The sequence below is a fragment of the Narcine bancroftii genome, chromosome 1 (genome assembly GCF_036971445.1).
Source record: "Narcine bancroftii isolate sNarBan1 chromosome 1, sNarBan1.hap1, whole genome shotgun sequence".
Taxonomy (NCBI): Eukaryota; Metazoa; Chordata; class Chondrichthyes; order Torpediniformes; family Narcinidae; genus Narcine; species Narcine bancroftii.
In genome coordinates, this window is record NC_091469.1 from 138,659,655 (window position 1) to 138,680,085 (window position 20,431).

A 20,431-nucleotide genomic window follows, 5' to 3' on the forward strand; every position below is an offset into this window, starting at 1 on the left:
TGACTAAAACTGTTGCTATCCTTTCCCTGCTAGCTTCCTGCCTCTCAATCCATCAATGTCTCTCTTATCTTGTAAGTACAAGGATGCATTCACATCTTGTTACTGCCCCGTACATTCCCATCTCATGATGTTTTACCTAACAGGAGTACAAGGACACCTCCCCTTCTTGTTACAGCCTTGTACAGGGTAACTCCCTACACATTCCCATCTCATGATGTTTTACCTTACAGTATGCAGATTGATAACAATACTCACAATATTACTTTTGCCTTGGGAGGTTCATTCCTAGTTTTGTTCATGCTGTTAATAACTGCCACAGGAATACTGGTGATCATGTTGTTCTCCCACCTAAACAGTTCTGCAAAAGTTATTAACATTGTTAGCATTGTATGGCAATTGTTTGTGGTATTGTTTTGATATAAATCAATCCTATAACATGGCTGAGCTCATCTGTAATCAGCTGGTCGAAAGCAAATGAAAACCACTGTGGTTAAAATTTCAGTTGCCTCTGTGTGGAGATTTTTAAAAAAATGATAATTGCCTTTAAGTCTGTATAATAACCCAGTTCGACTTGACAACAATAATGATGATTTATTATTGATGGGTTGGGTAAGGTATTGTTAAATACAGAGTAAATAGCTTTGACAATCTATTGTGTAGTGAAGTGCGGTATGGTTATATTAATGAGACTGTGGGGCAGCTGGAAATCACTGATAATTGGGACTAGGTTAGTTCGTGAATAATAATAAAATTTTAGTGCACCCCCCAATTAGTGGTCATCAATTAGAAAAATCATAAATATAATCAATTAATGAGAGCTGTTAAAAACACAAGTGTGAATATTCATGAGGACTGCAATAATTTTCCAATTAATCATGCATTAATTGATGATATTCACAGCTCATTTGCTTTTACTGCTATTAGCATTTCTAATTCTCCCTTTCTCATTTGTGCAGAGTTTATTCCTTTGCTCCTCTGTCAGATGGCCCCTCCACGTTGAGAATCCAAGACTGCAGACGGAGGAGCAGGTGACCAACTCATCCAGCTTCTTGGATGAGGTGCTCCAGAACCTGTCTGTGGAAAGAGCGATCAACAAAACTGTCTGATGGTGCTGTCCGTCACTACTCTTCAATCACATTCTGAGGCCTGGACTAATAAGCTGGGAGGTCTCATGGTTAAGCTGCTGGAAAGTAGCCAGAATTATGGACCATTGATCTAATGCCATGGGTATAAATCACACCCCAGTTGCAAGGGAGTAGAAGTAATTAAATAAATCTGGAATGTAAAAATAAACTAGTATTATTAAAGGTGACAAGGATACAGATGTTGGAATCTGTCACAAAAAAAAACCAGAAATGCTGGAAGCAGTTAAGCAGCATCTGTGAGAAGAGAAATCAGTTCATGTTCAGAGCTAGTTGAGGAGTGGAGGGTGTAGGAGATTCCTTTGGCATTTCTGCTTTTGTTTCATCAATATACCTCAATGATTGTTACTGGAGCAGATCCAATGGAGCCACTGCTTCACAGTGCCAGAGACCGGAACTCGGGTGCTGTGCATTCTATTGGTGACCAAGTGGGTTTCTCACCACATCAAATAAGTGTGGATTCGAAGGTGAATTGGCCACTTTAAATTGCTCTTTGTGTGTAGATCAGTGGCTCTCAACCTTTTTCTTTCCACTCACATACCACTTCAAGTATTTCCTATGCCACAGGTGCTCGGTGATTAGTAAGGGATTGCTTAAGGTGGTATGTGAGTGGAAAGAAAAAGTTTGAAAAATCACTGTTTTAATCATACCTAATTGACTCGTTATGTGCACGGTTTCATAACTCCAAAGGAAATGGGCCAATGACAATTTTTCTCAAGCTAAATATTTCAGAAACAATTGGGTCTAGAGCAGTGATTCTCAACCATCCCTCCCTACTCACATCCCACCTTAAGCAATCCCTTACTAATCACAGAGCTTCGCTGACATAGGGATTACTTACAGTGGTATGTGAGTGGAAAGAAAAAGGTTGAGAACCACTGATTTAAATCGTGCTTTAAGCATCCTTGTAATTTCAAAACTTTTCGGATTGATACTGAAGTAGTCAGTGCAGATTCTGAGGTGAGTTGATGAGAATGTGGTTAGAATATTCAACTGTTGGCCCCTTTGTCATTTCTCTGCCCATTAGATTTGCAATGTTCACTTCCCACTTTAATTTTGAAAGTATCCCTCCTGAAACGTTGACTGAACCCAGATGCTGCCTGAGTCCTCCAGCTTCTAACTTTTTGCTCAAGGTTCCAGTATCTGCAGATTGTGTGTCCTCTAAAGCATCATTCTTCTTCTTGAACTCTATTTTCCCCTTGATCATTGTGGACAGAACATTTGACAATATCCCATCTATATATTTTGTGTGTTTTGGGTTTTATTTTAGATTTTCGGTCTTTGCAGTATGTTGATTATCAACAAAAGTTATCAGTGCTGAACATCGTGAGAGCAAAATAAACCTTTGCATCCAAATCCACAGATATCTTAAGGTTGCCTTGCAGGTTGATAGGGTAGTTAAGAAGCTGGCCTTCTTTATTTGGGGGATTGAGTTCAAAAGTTGTGAGGTAACATTGCAGCTCTATAAAACACTAGTCGGACCACATTGCAAAAATTGTGTTCAGTTCTGGTCTCCTCATTACAGGAAAGATGTCAAACCTATAGAGGAGATTTACAAGGATGTTGCCTGGAATGGAGAATGTGTCTTATGAGGCAAGGTTAACAGAGCTAGGCCTTTTCTATTTGGAGCGAAGAATCATGAGAGAAGTCTTAATAGAGGTCTACAAGATTATGAGAGACATAGATAGGGTGGACAGCCAGCACCTGTTATTTTTTTCTCCCAGGGCAGGAGTAGTAAGCACCAGAGCACATTTGTGCAAAGTGAAAGGAGGATGGCTTAGGGGAGACATCAGTGGTAGGTTATTTACACAGAGAGTGGAATGGTAGTGGAGGTTAGTACAATAGGGACATTTAAAAGACCCTTAGCCAGGCACATGAGCAAAAGAAAAGTAATTGGTTATATAGTTTGGGACAACATCATAGACTGAAAGGCTGGTACAGTGCTCTAATGTTCTTATTCCAATGAAAGATTAAAGGATGTTGGTGAGTCAGAAGAAGTGACTGTGTTTGAATATTAAGTTTAATATGGATCCTGCATTGGGAGCAATGTGAATGGAATACTACAGAAAAGGGAGCAAACACTTAGAATCGAGGAGCATAACAGACTATTCCTTGTAATATTCTATTCCTTGTACACCCGAGACTTTGTAGACAAGTTCACCTATAGCTCAATCTACAAGTTCACTGATGACACCACCATTGACTGGAAACGATGAGCCAAAATATAGGATGGAGATCGAGAACTTGGTTGGATGGCGCCAGAATAACAATCTTGCCCTCAACAAGACCAAAAAGCTGACTGTTGATTTTAGGAAGGAGAGGGTGGCTGAGAGACCACACACTTGTCTACATTGAGGGGAAGGAGGTGGGGAGGGTCAGAACCTTCATGTTCCTGGGAGTCCATATTTCAGAAGACGTTTCCTGGAACCAGCACATCGAGGCAACTGTGAAGAAGGCACACCAATGTATCTACTTTCCAAGGAGTCTCTCATTAAATACTCCATTAAACTTCTACAGGTGCACTGTAGAAAATTACCAGCTGACTGTATCACTGTCTTGTTCGGGAATTCAACTGCCCAGAAATGCGGAAATGGAAGAAAGTTAAAAACAAAACATAGCTAAATCCATCCCAGGCTCTGACCTCCCATCCATTGCAGATATCTATGTGAGGTGCTACCTCAAGCAGACAGTCAACATCATGAAGGACCCCTATCACCCAGTCACAACTATTTCTTAGAGCTACCTTTGGCAGAAGGTACAGAACCCTGAAAACCAACATCTTTGTTTAAGGGATTTCATTTTCTACAGCTATCAGATTCTTCAACCTCCACTTGGTTCACTAATCATAGAACTGCTCAAACATTACAAAAGGACTAACAGCACAGTTTTTTTTTGCACTGGATTACTATGGATATTTATATTTATCGTTTCTTTTAATTTAATTCAATTAGCCTACTATTAAACATAGAAACATAGAAACATAGAAGATAGGAGCAGGAGTAGGTCATTCGACCCTTCGAGCCTGCTCCGCCATTCAACGAGATCATGGCTGATCTTAAAGTTCAGTACCCCGTCCCCGCCTTCTCTCCGTAACCTTTAATACCCTTGTACTGAAGAAATATATCTAATATATTTAATGAACCTGCCTCCACTGCCCTCTGTGGCAATGAATTCCACAGATTCACCACCCTCTGGGTATAGAAATTCCTCCTCATCTCGGTCCTAAATGGTTTGCCTATTATCCTCAAACCATGGCCCCGGGTTCTGGATTTTCCCATCATTGGAAACATCCCATCTGCATCCATTCTGTCCAGTCCTGCCAGAATTTTATATGTCTCTATGAGATCCCCTCTCAATCTTCCAAACTCCAGCGAGTACAATCCCAATTTGCGCAATCTTTCCTCATAAGTCATTCCTGCCATTCCAGGTCTCAGCCTGGTGAATCGCCTCTGAACTCCCTCCATTGCAAGAACAACCTTCCTTAGATAAGGTGACCAAAACTGCACACATTACTCCAGGTGGGGTCTCACCAAGGCCCTGTACAGCTGCAGTAAGGTATCCTTGTTCCTAGACTCAAACCCTCTTGATATGAAGGCCAACATACCATTTGCCTTTTTAACTGCCTGCTGTACCTGCATGCTCGCCTTCAGAGACTGATGTACAAGTACCCCTAGGTCTCTCTGCACTTCCCCATCTCTTAATCTATTGCCATTCAAATAGTAATCTGCCCTCCGGTTTGTATTACCAAAGTGGATAACCTCACATTTATCCACATTGTAGTGCATTTGCCATGTATCTGCCCAGTCCCTCAATTTATCCAAATCACACTGGAGCTTCCTGACCCCCTTTTCCGTGCACACAACGAGCCCGGAGCTCATTAACCATGGAAGGTAACTCATTTTGGAGAGGGAAACCTCCGATTTCAAACGTCTGGTGCCTTGTGGCTATACCGGATTACAGGGAAGGCTTTGAGAGTAAACCCCGAGGAAAAATCCAGACTTCCGAAGATGGCTGACTGCTGTATGCAGCACTGGCACGGGAAATCCTGCAATGGTGCTGACACTAAATCATATTGACCAACATTGTTCCTTTGGACCTGTCATTAGCATGGAGAGGGGGATCCTACTACAATGGATAGGTATATGGATGGTAGGGGAATTGAGGGTTATGGGCAAGGTGCAGGTTGACAGGACTAGAAGAGAGTACTTGGTTCAGTGTGGACTAGAAGAGCCGAGCTGGCATGTTTCTGTGTTGTAATTGTTATATGGATATATGGTTAGATGGGCAACAGACAGATCTCCATATCAACTTCGCCCTGGCTTGCACCCTGGAAAGGTCACTCCAGCAAGAATAACTATTATTATTTTCCTTTTTATGTATCTGTTTGTTGCAGACAGTAAGAATACTGGCACATCTGTACATTGAATAATGTGGATAAAATAAACTCATCATCATTATCAGATTTACAGCAAGGTGATGTTTATCTAGGAGAGATGAAATTTACCAATGAAGCATTCCAAAGCTCAGTTACTCTGAATGGAAATCTAAGGTGAAATGATCAGTCAACTTATTTAAAATGTTTAAGTTTCCAATACTCTTAAATCACCTGCCTCAGATGAATGTGGCAGGAAGTAAGAGTTCTTGGGAAGGAAATATTCATTAGATTTCATAGCTTGTCAGTAGCAGAATGGCTGATATCAGTAGAAATGAAGTATCGAAAGAGAAGTTTGCTTTCTTGCACACACATCACAAATGGCGCTCACTGCCTCCTCGATCAGCCCAGAGTTCACTCGTATTGGTGGGGTGGGGCAACATTTTCCGGAAGTTTTTCTCCAACGACTTGTTCCTTTGTCACTACCTTGCTTCCCATTATAATGACAACCTGGCTGTGAGCTCTGCATTAGGTTCCCAATGGGAAATGCACTGATCCTACTTTGGGGGGGGTGGGGGTGGTATTCTAAACAATTGTTAACAGATGTTAACTCAGATTCACAAATTGTTGCAGGGATCTTGTTGGGTGTTTGTGCTGTAGCATCAAGAAGGGTGAAATATAAATTTGGGGCAGGTGAATTTGATTATCAAATACCCCTGTACTTTAAATCCTCAAAAACAATTGCAAAATTCCAAGAATAATTATAAATATTCCATAGTACAGTGTCTACAGCTCCAGCAATGTGGGTTGAAATCTGGCACTGTCTCTGAGGTGTTTCTATGTTCGCCTTGTGTTTGCAAGGGTTTCCTCCAGGTGCTCCTCCCACATTCCAAAGATGCATGGGGTTAGTAGGTTCATTGGTTACATCAGTGTATTTGAGTGGTGCGGGCTTGTTGACCAAAATATAAGCAATGAAGCACCTCAAAGCCACCCTTGTTGACATTTAACCTTCACAGGATTTGCTCCCATACTTACCAACATATTCCCATGTCAACATGAAGCATTCATCGTGAATTCTGACATTATTCAATGTTAAAATGTCATTGTATATCTACCTGAAGTTGCATCACTGGAGCCTCTATGCAAAAGAAATAGTGAGCATAACAGCTGAATTTCTCCCAGCTCCCAACATTTAAGCGTGTCGCTGAGAGCAAAACAACAAGCCCCTCCTACTTGTGCATGCTCTTCACCACCTGCACTCTTCCAGATACTGGACAGTGCAGCATCAATAATTCCTGAAGGCAGAGACCATCCTCTTAGGCCTACTGAGAGGGATTTGAGGAAGAGAATGGTTCATATCATCCACAAAATACATTCCCAATGTTCAAAGGGGTCACAGATTTCATTCGTTGTTGCACCTAGTCCATAATTGCAAGGAGTTCTCTGTAAGAAGCGCTGTTTATGTGTAAACATGCTTTGTGGAAGTCAGTAATGACAGTAGACACCAAACATATGCACCAACCTGAAAATCTGGCCACCACAGCTAATCTGATTGCATCTTCATTTCTGCAGTGCATCTTCATTTCAGACACTCTTTCCATCAGCCTTCGAGAAATCAAACTCTCAAAGCTGAAGACCTACTCAGAGAAAACAAAATCTGATCCCGATATTAAATGGGCAGCCCTTTATTTTTGAACAGAGACCTACTCCTGCAACATAAAGCATCCACCATGTCGAGGCCTGATAACTTTGCATATTTCAATCTAATCCCCATTGAAATTCTCAGACATGAAAAGACAAAAAACTCCAGCTTTCATCACAAAACAACCTGACCATTGCCGATGTTAATCTAGGACCCCTCATGGAAATGCCTCCAGCCTATTAGAATAAAGAGACTAATACTGAACACAGTACTCCAAACATTTATAACTGAAGCATTGCCTCTCTACTCTTGTACTTAATTCCCCTGTGAATAAACAGGTCAGAATGTTGGATAACCAATTAGTTTGCTTTACCAGTCTACTCATCTTTCATAAATAGTACAACATGACACATAGACGTTGCTGCATCTCAAATTATTGCAATCTCTCAGATAATATGCACTTTCTTCTAAAGTTCGCAATTTAACTAATGGGAAGGGCAAGAGGGCACAAATTTGGGATAACAGTTTATAACAGAGATGCGGGAACATTTCTTTGGTCAGAGCGTCATGAGTCTGTGGAACTTGTTGCCACAGGCGGTTGTGGAAACAAGGTCATTGGGTATATTTAAGGCAGAGATTGACAGATGTTTGATTAGTCAGGACATCAAGGATTATGGTGAGAAAGCCAGGGAGAGGGGGTGAGTGTGAGAATGGATCAGCTCATGATTTAGAATGGCTTGATGGACCCATGGGCCTATTTCTGCTCCTATAGCTGGTGATCTTGTGAACTCATTACACAGCATTTACCAGACCTTTGCCCTATTCATTCAACATGTCTCTATCCCTGTATATATTTAGTCACATAAATTTTCTCACCTATCACTGTAGGTGAGAAAATTATATCTGATATAGTGGGGAGGATTCTTCTGCAAGCAGTCTAATGAAATAATTCTAACATTCATACAGCCATATAAAGTAGCAGTATACAGTTACAATGAAAATAAAGATCAAACACACTGTAGGAGATGTTCATTCAGAGCCTGATAGCAGTGGGGAAGAAAATGGTCCCTAAGCCTGTAGGTGCGCAGTAACACCTTCACCCTGATGGGAGGGAAGGAGTAGAGCGTATTTGGGTTGCAATAGCGTTTTAGCAATCTTTCCCAGGCAGCAGGAGATGCAGATTGAGTCCATGGAGGAGAGGGAAGGCTGTGTAATGTTCTCAGCTGCAGTCACTACTTTCTGCAACTTCTTCCAATCATCAATTGTATCATTAGTAATTTCATTAACCCCCCCCACCTTTATTTCCATCTTCTGTTCAATTGCACTCGAGTTGCTTCATTTTAGTGTCTCTCACTGGTAAATCTACATTGTATATCAATATGCTACCTTAGAAATCACGCTCTTAGTTTGCACAATTGCCTTCAATGCAGCACCATTTCACGTCGATCAGTTCCCCCTTGATCGTTTTGCCGCGTCCTATGGATTTCTGAGCATTTGAGGTACTCTTGTTTTGTGGCGTACATATACAAGTGACTAGAAAATGGTGATAAGTGGCTATTTTCAGCAGATTTCAAAGGCGAGGGTTTCCACTGTGAGAGCACAGTTGGCACATCCATGAACTTAGACGAGGTATATTGAAGACACAGACAACAGGTGAGAAAGTTTCACAGTTTCTGGGTCAGAGAGTTTCAAAGGTTCACCATCCTCTGACAGAAGAAAGTTCTTCCTATTTCTCCATTAAGTGGTGTAGAACACTGTAATATGTTATCGTTGTTTCGAGACTGCTGCACCAGAGGTAACATCCTCACCGTATACATCCAATCAAGTCCATATACAGTAAAATCCCCATTATCCAGAATTCAAGTAACTGGCAGCCTCAAGCGACTAGCAAAATTAAAAAAAAATTGGCGAAAATAACTACAGGCAGTCCCCATGTTAAAAACATCTGATCTGTGAACAACCTGTAGCTACGAACCTACAAGCTAAATGATTTGAGCAAGGTTGAGTCATAATTCTAATAATAATGAACAAAAATTGTTAAATTTTATTAGTATTGTTTCACCAACAGTCTCTGCAATGGTCCCACTGCCCTGCAGCCCCCCCTCCCTCCCCCGACAGCCCACCACTAGTCCCCACATTGATTCCACTGCCCTGCTCTCCATCCTCACTGCCCCCACACTGAGCTCAGGGAAGGAGGGAAGCTGAGAAGAAGAAGCAGTGGTGTGTGCGATCACGACATTTCTGTCAGGCTATTCCACATGCGTCCTGGACAAAGCAGCAGGCGGGCAAGGCACCACTGAGGAGGGAAGGAAGGGGGAGCGGGGAGCAAGTGAAGGAGCGGGGAGCAAGTGAAGGAGCTGGGCACGGATCGGAAGGAGCGAATATTTGGGAGAACCTTAGGGTACCTATACTGTACATCTTCTCCAGTAAGTGTTAAGTTTTATGTAGTTACTTTAATTATTGAGTACAGTACCTGTATTATTATGTACTGCATTATTATTTTTAAGATGTTTTGGTGTATTGACACTAATTAAGAACCATATGTACCTGTTCAGACTTGCATACATATTTGAATTAACAGAACTCGTTTTTAACCCAGGGACTGCCTGTAGATAAAAAAAAAATTATGGAAGTTTAAAATTGGCTCCCCCAGCAGTTAGTTTGCCAATCTACGCACCATGTAATCTCAAGCAACCAGAAAATTTACTTATCCGACATACAGCAATCCACATATGTGCTGGATACCAGAGTTTTTACTGCATATCGTATTCAATTCCAATGTATCCACTCTCATTCATCAAGATTCCAAGAATAATCAACACAATCTTTTATCATGAAGGAAGCCCACCCCTTGTGGACCCAGTTGAATGAATCCTTGTGCTCCTTTCTCCACAGTACAAAACAGTGAACAACACTCCAGATGTGTCCTCACAATGCAATGGCAATAAGAAAGCTCTCCTCTTGAACTCAAATTCACTTGTAATAAATGCCAGCATATGATTTGCCTTTCCAGTTGTTTGTTGGTGAGTACACCTGGATCCTTTTGAAATACTCCACTTTTCTATTGCGTTTTGATTGCAAAATCCTCACATTTTTCCAGAATATATTCCAAATGCTCTGTTTTCACCCATTGACTTACCCATCCCCTTGGAATATAGAAGCCATGTTATAGCATTCTCCGAATCCACAATCCCACCAGCACACTTTAAAATATGAGATTTGAATTCATCAGCCAAATGCTGATGTTGAGTAAAACCCCTGTTACCCAAAATTCAAGTAACCAGCCAAAAGAAAATGGAGGAAATAAAGAAATAGGTCGATAAATAGATAGATACATCAATAAATGGATAGATAGAAAGATAGATAGATAAATACAACATTTAATAAAAGTTTAAAATTGTAATAGTAAATATTCTCTGAAGTAACATGTTAACCTTTGGTAAATATGGGAGAAAATATATTCAGCCAGTGTTGTGTTTTGGTCATATTTAGCTTGTAGTAGCTTATTAAATAAAGTTGTGTTTGAATAAAATGGCATCGCCCAGGATGAAGAGCTGGTTGATACTGCTTACCATTGGGGTGACCGTCTTAAAGTACCTCATTATTCCTGCTTAGTAAGAGATTTTATTAGTATATTATTCAATATATTTTGTAAGTCTTTATCTGTAAACGTGTGGAAGAGGGGTTAATTATGATGGCAGCAAGGATTAGCATAGCAGTTAGCGCAATGCTGTTATAGCGTCAGCAACCGAGAAACAAATTAAAATTAAAATTTTGTAAATTGCTGATACTATCTGATTAATGTGAACATTACATAATTAAGGACTACAATACTGATTTTTTCAAGTTATTTTACATTTTGCACTGTTTTTTTATCTTTTAAACTGTTTATTCTTAATCCTGTAAGTAAGGCACTGTAAGAATGAGTCTCAATTATCAGGAAAATTCACATATCAAGGATCTACCAATCCCCATAGTTGCCGGATAGCAGGTGATTTGACTCTATATTGATAATTGCTGGGGTTAAGATTTCTTTTCCTCCAGTGACCCACTGCTGACTGCCTATCACAAGATTAGCACCACTAGGTTCAAGAACAGCTGCTATGCCTCTACCATCAGAATTGTCAACGGCAAACTCAATCAGTGATTCACTTAAGGACTCTTATGTGTGCATTTTACTGATGGATTTTCTTTGTTCTCTCTGCATTGAACAGTCAGTTTGTTTAGATTCATTATCTGTTTACAGTTCTTTATTTGTTGACATGCTTACTCTGTGTACAGTTTATTTTTGCACTACCAATTAGTGGTCATTCTGCCACACCACAGGAAGGGAATCTCAGGGTTGTATGTGAAGTCATGAATGTACTCTGACAATAAATCTAAATCTAATCTAACCAACTTGAGAAAGATCCATTTGTTCCCTCTCTTTGCCTTTTGGCAGTGTCGCACTGACTTCAATGTGTGGAGTGAGGTGTGAAACTTTACAGTGATGTTCACCAGTTTGACTACAAAATTCTGGGTTAACATGATTGACACTTCAAATTAACTTCATTTCAGAGCCTTCAGTATCAGTAACACTGGTTCAGTGATTAAATGACAACACTTATATTTCAACCAAATGTGGTTGAAAATCTTCCTGCTAATTTTGGATGCCGTCCAATTCTTAATGTCATTCGGGTAGTACTGTTGGCATAGCGGTTAGAGTAATGCCTTTAAGGCACCAGCAATCAGGACCAGACTGGGATTCAAATCCTGTGCTCTCTGTAAAGAATTTGTACATTTTCCCCGTGTCGGGGTGAGATTTCCACGGGGGCTCTAGTTTCCTCCCACTGTTCAATAATGTACCGGGGATCTAGGTTAATGGGGTGTAAATTGGACGGTATGGATTCATGGGTCAAAATGGCCCCTGACTGTATACATTTTAAAAAGAAATTGTGTGAGTTCAGCACCAGATAATGCTGGTGAGCGAGAACAATTCACCCTACAATGAGGACACAATGTAATGGCACACAGAACGATGAACTTAATAGTTTTGCTTCACCTTAATGTGATTTTTCCTTTACAACGCTGATAAGTTTGGTCTCAATCGCCAACTTATTTTCATTTAGCTGAGCCTCTTTATTGCTTCACTCAAGATGAAAAGTCTGATCAGGCAAGATTTGAGAACTATTCCCACGATCATTAATTCAGCTCATGGTCTTGTCAAAGGCTTCTTTTAATTGCACATTAACAATTCATGAAGATTATACGCAATTGAGAAATGAATATCAGGCAAATGAAATGTTGTTGACAAAAATACTATTTTGTCTTTTCCATATCATTGTACGTTATAGGGAAAATAAACTTCCCACTAAACTTCCACATAATGTAACATAGAATGTATGAAATATTTTGTAATTACACAAAAAATGCTGGAGGAACTCAGCAGGCCTTGCAGCGTCTATGGGAGGTAAATAAAATAACCAATGTTTCGCTTCAAGGTATGCCCGAAACATCGGTTATCCACTATGTCTTTACCTCTCATGGACGCTGTGAGACCTGCTGAGTTCCTCCAGCATTTTAGTGTTTTTACAACAATCACAGCATCTGAAAACTTTCATGTTTCACTCCATTTGTGTGAAAACTTGATTGGTTTATGTTTTTACTTAAATAACTTTAAAGGTTCAAAATATTTTCTCAGACATTTAACTCATGATTCCAGAGAGAATTCACCTAGCATTGGATGGTTCACTGTCTCATTGAGAAGATGAGCTTGCATCAGACCATCATGTGACAAGTTAGTTTGACCCTTGTAAACATGCTGACCAAGTTGTCCATTCAAACTAGTTGCACTGACATGGACTTTGCACATGTCGAATCATAGAGCAATCCATTCATAGCATTGACAGACCACCCTCTTACAGAAGAAGTTTTTAACAATGGGAAACATTGTCTGAGTGTAGACTTAACTTTATACTTATCTATACTCTGCATTAACCCAAATTAACCCCCTTCTAATGCTAGAGTAGACTCTACTCGGGCAAGAAATGTTTATTCACAATATTCAGTATCACAGACTCTTTCACATTTTTTTTTAATTTTTAAAATTTTAAATTCAATTTACATTGTAATAATGATAATATTTTGGGAAATTTGTAAGATTTTGGAGTAGGTTACATACATCCACACATTTTAAAACAGATCTTATTTGAAAGACTTAAGAATTCACATTGCAGGATCTCTGGAAAATGTTATGTACCTTTCACCAGTAGGTGTTAATGGCTCATAATATGCTTGACCATTGTCATGCTGGAGTCAGGCTGTCTATAAGTATCCTTTCTGCAAAGTGCTCACAGAAAGGTCACTCCTGGGTTTTGTTTATACTTAAGGTAACAATTTGAGCAGAAGAAAGAACTCCTGTTGTTTGCTGGAGAATGTGGGCGTTTTCCAAGCCACATGAGTCACATGGGACTTTCTGGAGGCCAGTTGGGGAGAGAGAGAGAGAGAAAGAGAGAGAGAGAGAGGGAAAGAAAGAGGTCACGAGCTCTCTCAGTCAGTGTGTGTGGGACACTGAACAATGCAATCCAGGAAGAACTGATGAAAAGTTCCAAAAGCAGTGGATGGCTAGAAGTGCTATCTGTCTGATGTTTCTCTTGGAATGAGAGGAACGGAAGGAGCTCTGTTGTAACCTGAAAGAAAGAGGTTACCATCTGGAAAACCCTGATGGGGCATGTTTCATCAGCGAGACCTTGAGGTGACTAATGGTGGTACCTCAGTTGTGGAAATCCTAGTACAACAACTATTTCTCTCTGCAAACCCTACAAGAGCCTTACTGAGCAGTAAACATTTACTTTTCAAGCACCAAAGTCTGGCGAACTTTATACCTGTTAAATTCTGTGCACAGTATAAGAAATGCCTACATCCAGAGAACTTGGAAGAAGGAGAAGTGAGATTGAACTGTGAACCAAAGAACTTTTCTTGAATTGACACACACACATTGCGCTTAGCATTAGAAGGGGGTTAATTTGGGTTAATGCAGAGTATAGTTAAGTATAAGTATAAAGTTAAGTTAAAGTTTGATTCTATTTTCATGTTTAAAGTTGATTAAAAATAACTTTTGTTTTAAAAACCACTTGTCTTAATGAATGACTATTGCTGCTGGGTTTTTGGCTCCTTTGGGCTCGTAACAACACATACAGCATGGCAATCGGCCCTTCTGGCTCATGGCCCCATGCCGCCCAAATATCAAAATTAACCTGCAAACCCCGTACGGTTTGAAGGGTGGGAGGTAACTGCAGCACCAAGAGGAAACCCATGTAGACACGAAGAGCATGTGTTGGATTTACACCCAAGTCATGGGCACTTGTAATAGTGTTGCACTTAACTGCAATTGAATTTTATTTTGTTTCCGTGAATCAACTAACATTGTCCGAGACTTTGCCAAGATGAATACGTATAAATGATTTGGAAATTTTCCTGTATTTAATATCTTTTTTCCACCTTCAGAGTCACAGATATGAACATCAAAAAACTGCAGATGGTGGAAATTTGAAATAGAGCAAAAAATGCAGAAACTACTTAGCAGATTAGGCTTTGCCCATGGAAAGACAAAAAGAACGATGTATGTTTCAGTTTTAAGGTAGTGAAGCATTTCCTGCTTTAATGCCACAATATGAATCTTGTGCTACGCGCAACTCAATGACAGGCAAGAAATTTTAAATTCTTGGTTCGTAAACCTTTACGGGAAAAGTTGTGAAATAAATGCCATCCCTTCCTTCACAAACAATGCGAATACTGAAAAGAAACAAGAGAAAGAGTTGTAAATCTTTGGAATTCTCTTTCTTACTGATGGTGATGCTTCACTCACTAAGTATATTCAAGGGTGAGATTAATCAGTTTTGAGCTTTATGGGAATCAAGGGAATGGTGACAGGGTGGGAAATGAATTTGATTTTAATTGAATGGCAGAGCAGGTTCCAGCATCCAAACAGCCGACGTCTGCTTCCATTTTATTCATTTTTATAGATTGTATTGAGGAAATAAAAATAAACTTAGAGTCATGGGATTTATACACAAGTAATTCACAGAAGAATGCACAAGCCTGATACACTCTATCAATGACTCTAAAGACTGAGAGAGGAATGATAGGCTGTAATACACATTCGATTTCGGCTGGCCCAACTCCATGTGCTCGAATGAATGGAAGGACACAGGGAGGTCGACCTTTATGGCCAGGTCACAGTGGGAGGGGTTTCATGGGGTTGAGTCATCAGGAGATGGGCCAGCCACTTATACACAGAGCAGCAACAGTATATACTTTTATACATGTATAGATTTGGCTATACAAAGCGAAAGGTGAAATTTATGTGGAAAATAATTGCTTTGCAGTTAACTTCAGGAACATATAATTTTAATTTAGGAATATTCCTGATCCCAGAATAAATTTAAGATAATCTATTTATTTACTGGGTCATTGAAGATTTATTAATTTCTTAACATTTTCCCGAGTTACAGAAATTTTCAATAAAGAAATCCACGTGACCAAATGCAGAAGAATCTGTTGTTTTTTTTGTGCTTCTAACTCCTGGGAAAGAGTACAGATGATATTATTAAGCAAAAAACACAATATACTGGTGAACGTCAACAGGCCAAACCTACGGCTCCTAGAACGCTTCCACCAGCGTTGTCTCCGCTCCATCCTCAACATCCATTGGAGCGCTCACACCCCTAACGTCGAGGTACTCGAGATGGCAGAGGTCGACAGCATCGAGTCCACGCTGCTGAAGATCCAGCTGCGCTGGATGGGTCACGTCTCCAGAATGGAGGACCATCGCCTTCCCAAGATCGTATTATATGGCGAGCTCTCCACTGGCCACCGTGACAGAGGTGCACCAAAGAAAAGGTACAAGGACTGCCTAAAGAAATCTCTTGGTGCCTGCCACATTGACCACCGCCAGTGGGCTGATAACGCCTCAAACCGTGCATCTTGGCGCCTCACAGTTTGGCGGGCAGCAGCCTCCTTTGAAGAAGACCGCAGAGCCCACCTCACTGACAAAAGGCAAAGGAGGAAAAACCCAACACCCAACCCCAACCAACCAATTTTCCCTTGCAACCGCTGCAATCGTGTCTGCCTGTCCCGCATCGGACTGGTCAGCCACAAACGAGCCTGCAGCTGACGTGGACTTTTTACCCCCTCCATAAATCTTCGTCCGCGAAGCCAAGCCAAAGATCCTTTATGTAGAAATACATCGTCGACTTTTCAGGCTTGATCCCTTCATCATGCATTGAATTCGCCCATCGTTATTGAATGAAGATCTACCGGGACCAATGCCTGAAGAGGGCGCACAAAATCAGTGAACCGGTGCGGACTCGAAAGGCCAACATGGCCTGTTTCCGCTCCGTAAATAGTTATATGGTTATATGGTTAAGGTTTGACCTGCTGACCTTTTCCAGCATTTTGTGCTTTTTTACTTCCACCACAGTGTCTACAGATTTCCATGATTTACAGATGATATTATTATATATGTAATGTGATGACAAATCCCTCAGGATCCCCACTGTTTCTGTGGGTTGGATGGAGGATATTTGACTAAGAGCCCAGCATTTGATATTTTAGCAAGTAACCTTCTCAACAATTAGGACACGTTCGGACTCTCTGTGAAAGCTAGCCTGAAGCAAGTGCAGAGTGGAACCCTATTGCAATGTCCACTGACAATGGGCAACTCTTATTTAAAGCTGAAACATAAGATTATAAGAACATAAGAAATGGATCTTGGAGTGGATCACGCAGCTCCTCAAATCTGCTCTGACAATTCATTTAGATTTTTGCCAATTCTCAGGCTGAAATGTCAATTCAGTTTCTCTCCCCACAGATGCAGAGTATTTCCAGGTAAAGTAGAAAATCTGCAGATACTGGGGTTCAGAACAAAACAAAAAATGTGCTGGAGAAACTCAGCAGCTCACGCAGCAACTGGAGGAACGAAAAGGTAACCAATATTTCAGGCCTGAGCCCTTCATCAAATGGAGAAACAGCAGGTCACAATTTACTTCCTCTTGTTATGGTGTAACCTGCTGAATTTCTCCTGCATCAACTGCATGTCAAGCATTTGCAATAGTTTGCTTTAATGGATGTGATCTTGGACTCAAATCGTCTCTCTTTCTTGCCCTTGGCTGTCTGAAAGCCCAACCCTTTTCTTGTTCCCACTGGGTCCAATTCTGTTTTGGCCATCTTCCTAGACCTTCCCTGGGACCAGTGCATTAACAGACTGTTCATCCAAACTTTCCGATACACAAATCCCGTTTCCCATCAATATCCCTTGAATGTTAACATCATGGTCCCAAATGCAGCAAAGCATCCAATCCTCATCATTCTCTTTCTTGCCATTTCCCAAGCCTCTCTTTCCTACATCCTGCTTCTTGGAAACCTTTTATTCTATAATGCTGATAAATTCTTAATCATTGCAACTCAACCATTAGTAAATAAATGCCTCTCCTATCTTGAGTTCAAACTCTTAAATACCTGAGGGCAGAGGATATATAAATATACAATTTAAACAAAATGCAATTACAAATTGCCAATCAGTGTATGCTCTAGTGTTTCTCAACAGATATATTAACTGTACTTCATTTTGAATGACGCCTTAGGGAAAAAATTCAGATATATTGGATAATTATATTTATTTTACTGAAAAGAAAATAACACATGATGATTTGAAATTTCATTTATTGATGAAAATGTGTCTTTAAATATAATTAGAACACCTAAAAAAAACTACATTGAATTCGATTTGTTCCAAATGTCTTTGATGCACGCTATCAAAGACTCCAAAGGCTGAGTGAGAAACGATAGGCTTTAATGCACATTAGATTTCAGCAGGTCCAACTCCACGTGCACGAATGAATGGAAAGGGGTAGGGAGGTCAGCCTTTATGGCCAGGTCACAGGGGGAGGGGTTACAAGGGATCAGTGGGCGGGCCAGCCACATTCACAGAGCAGCACAGAACAGTTTATACTTATCACCACAGTCTTTTTTTGTTCTCCATAAAATACACTTTTATCCTTGTATGGTGCTACTGCTATGTATATATAAATGTATGTATCTTCTGCATGGGCTGGCCCACCCCCTGATATCCCCATAAAGGCTGTTATGCCCAAATCCCTCCCTCAGTACCTGCCTTGGAACCGGGCCAGCAATGTGCAGGCTGTGTTGACACTTTAAGGTGATTAAAACCTATTAATCATGATTCTCTGTCTGATTGCAGCTGATTGGTAGTACACCTTGCCTTTCCTAAAAGGGCTCACTCTTTTGGAGTACAGTTCAAAAAATGAGTTTATTACTTTACAGTCATTATGTGCTGTGTATTCTGTGTGTACCATGGTACAGAGATTTTAGAACCTTAGAATCTTAGAACATTACAGCACAGAAACAGGACCCTTCACTCTTTCTAGTCTATGCCGAACCATTTTATTTTGTCTAGTCCCACTAATACCTTTCCCAACCACGTGCCTGCCCAAATTCTTTTTAAATGTTAAAATTGAGTCTATATTCACTACTTCAGCTGGCAGATCATTCCACATACCCACCACAGTGTGAAGAAGTTCCCCTCATGTTCAACCTAAACTTTTCCCCTTTCACTCTTAACCCATGTCCTCTGGTTTGTATCTCACCAACCCTCAGTGGAAAAAGCTTATCTACATTTACTCTGTATACCCCCTCATAATTTTAAATACCTCCATTAAATCTTCCCTAATTTTTCTATGCTCCAGGGAATAAAGTCCTAACTTGTTTAACCTGTCACTCAGTTCCTGAAATCTGGGCAACAATCCTAGTAAATCTTATCTGCACACAATACTCCAAATTTGTTACACCAATGTTTTATACTAATTTATTTTTTTTTATCATCCCAGCTCCTGTACTCAATACTTTGATTTATGAAGGCCAATATGCCAAAATCTCTCTTTACAACCCTATTAACCTGTGATGCCACTTTCAGGGATTCCCAGATCCCTCTGTTCTTCTGCACACCTCAGTGCCCTACCATTTACCAGGCAAGTCCTTTCTTGGCTTGCCCTTCAAAAATGCAATAGCTCACACTTGTCTGCATTAAATTCCATCTACCATTTTTTTTATCTGATTTTTTTCCCAGCTGGTACAGATTCCTCTGCAAGTATTGTAAACCTTCTTCTCTGTCCACAATGTCTCCAATCTTAGTGTCAACTGCAAACTTGCTGATCAAATTTACCACATTATCATCCAAATCATTGATATAGATCACAAACAACAATGGTCCTATCACTGATCCCTGAGGCACATCACTAGTCATATGCCTCCATTCTGAGAAGCAATCAGTTTTCTCCCATCCAACCATTGTTGAATCCAGTTCGCTACTTCACTATGAATACCTAGCATCTGACCCTTTCTGAAAAGCCTCCCATGTGGGACCTTGTCAAAGGCTTTACTAAAGTCCATGTGGACAACGTCCAAAGCCTTTCCTTCATCAACTTTCCTGGTAACCTCACAAAAAACTCTATAATTGGTTAAGCATGACCTTCCATGCAAAAAAAGTCATGTTGACTATCGTTAATTAGTTTATGGCTATCAAAATAATTGTATATCCATTCACTTCAAATACCTTCCAAAAATTTACCCACTACTGATCTCAGTCTCACTGGCCTATAATTTCCAGGGTTACTTTTGGAACCTTTTTTCTAAACTATGGAATGCTTCATGAATTTGCATGTCATCCTTGCGCAGGGGCCATGCTAATCTTATCTGTATCGTTAAGGTGAGCACAGAATCCTTTTTAATCAATGGAACAATACAAGCTACTCTCCAATCCTCTGGCACCACATTCATGGCTAAGGACATTTTAAATATTTCTACCAGAGCCCCTGCAATCTCTACACTAGCCTCCCTCAAGGTCAAAAGGAATATCCTGTCAGGCCCTGGGGAATTATTGAACCTTAATTGCTTGAAGGCAGAAAACATTTCCTCCTCTTTAATCTGTTTAGGTCCCATGTCCTCACTGCTTGTTTTACTTACTTCCCACAACTCTGTGTCTGAGTGAATACTGATGAAAAATAAATTATTTTGTCCGGTTGTATAGGTACAGTGAAATGTTAATAAATTTGAATTTTAAATTCGGAGGTTAAAAGAAGGTATGAGGTTGCTCTCACAGTCAAGGAAATTCCTAGGGGCTTCTCTTGAATATATTAAGAGCAAGAGATACAAAATGTATCTCCTTGAAGACCAAAGTGGTAATTTATACATGTAGCCAGAAAAGATCCAAGACATCTT

At 40.3% G+C, this 20,431-nt stretch overlaps 1 protein-coding gene and 1 non-coding gene across 3 annotated transcripts in view; both read right to left on the minus strand.

The window, feature by feature from the left end:
• Window positions 1-20,431, minus strand: part of LOC138764513 (teneurin-3) — a 4,541,667-nt gene that overhangs the window by 4,400,595 nt on the left and 120,641 nt on the right. The gene's annotated exons all lie outside the window — the stretch shown is intronic.
• LOC138752140 (U6 spliceosomal RNA) lies at window positions 19,844-19,949 on the minus strand. Its single transcript, XR_011350407.1, has one exon. It is a non-coding gene; the product is annotated as a U6 spliceosomal RNA (small nuclear RNA).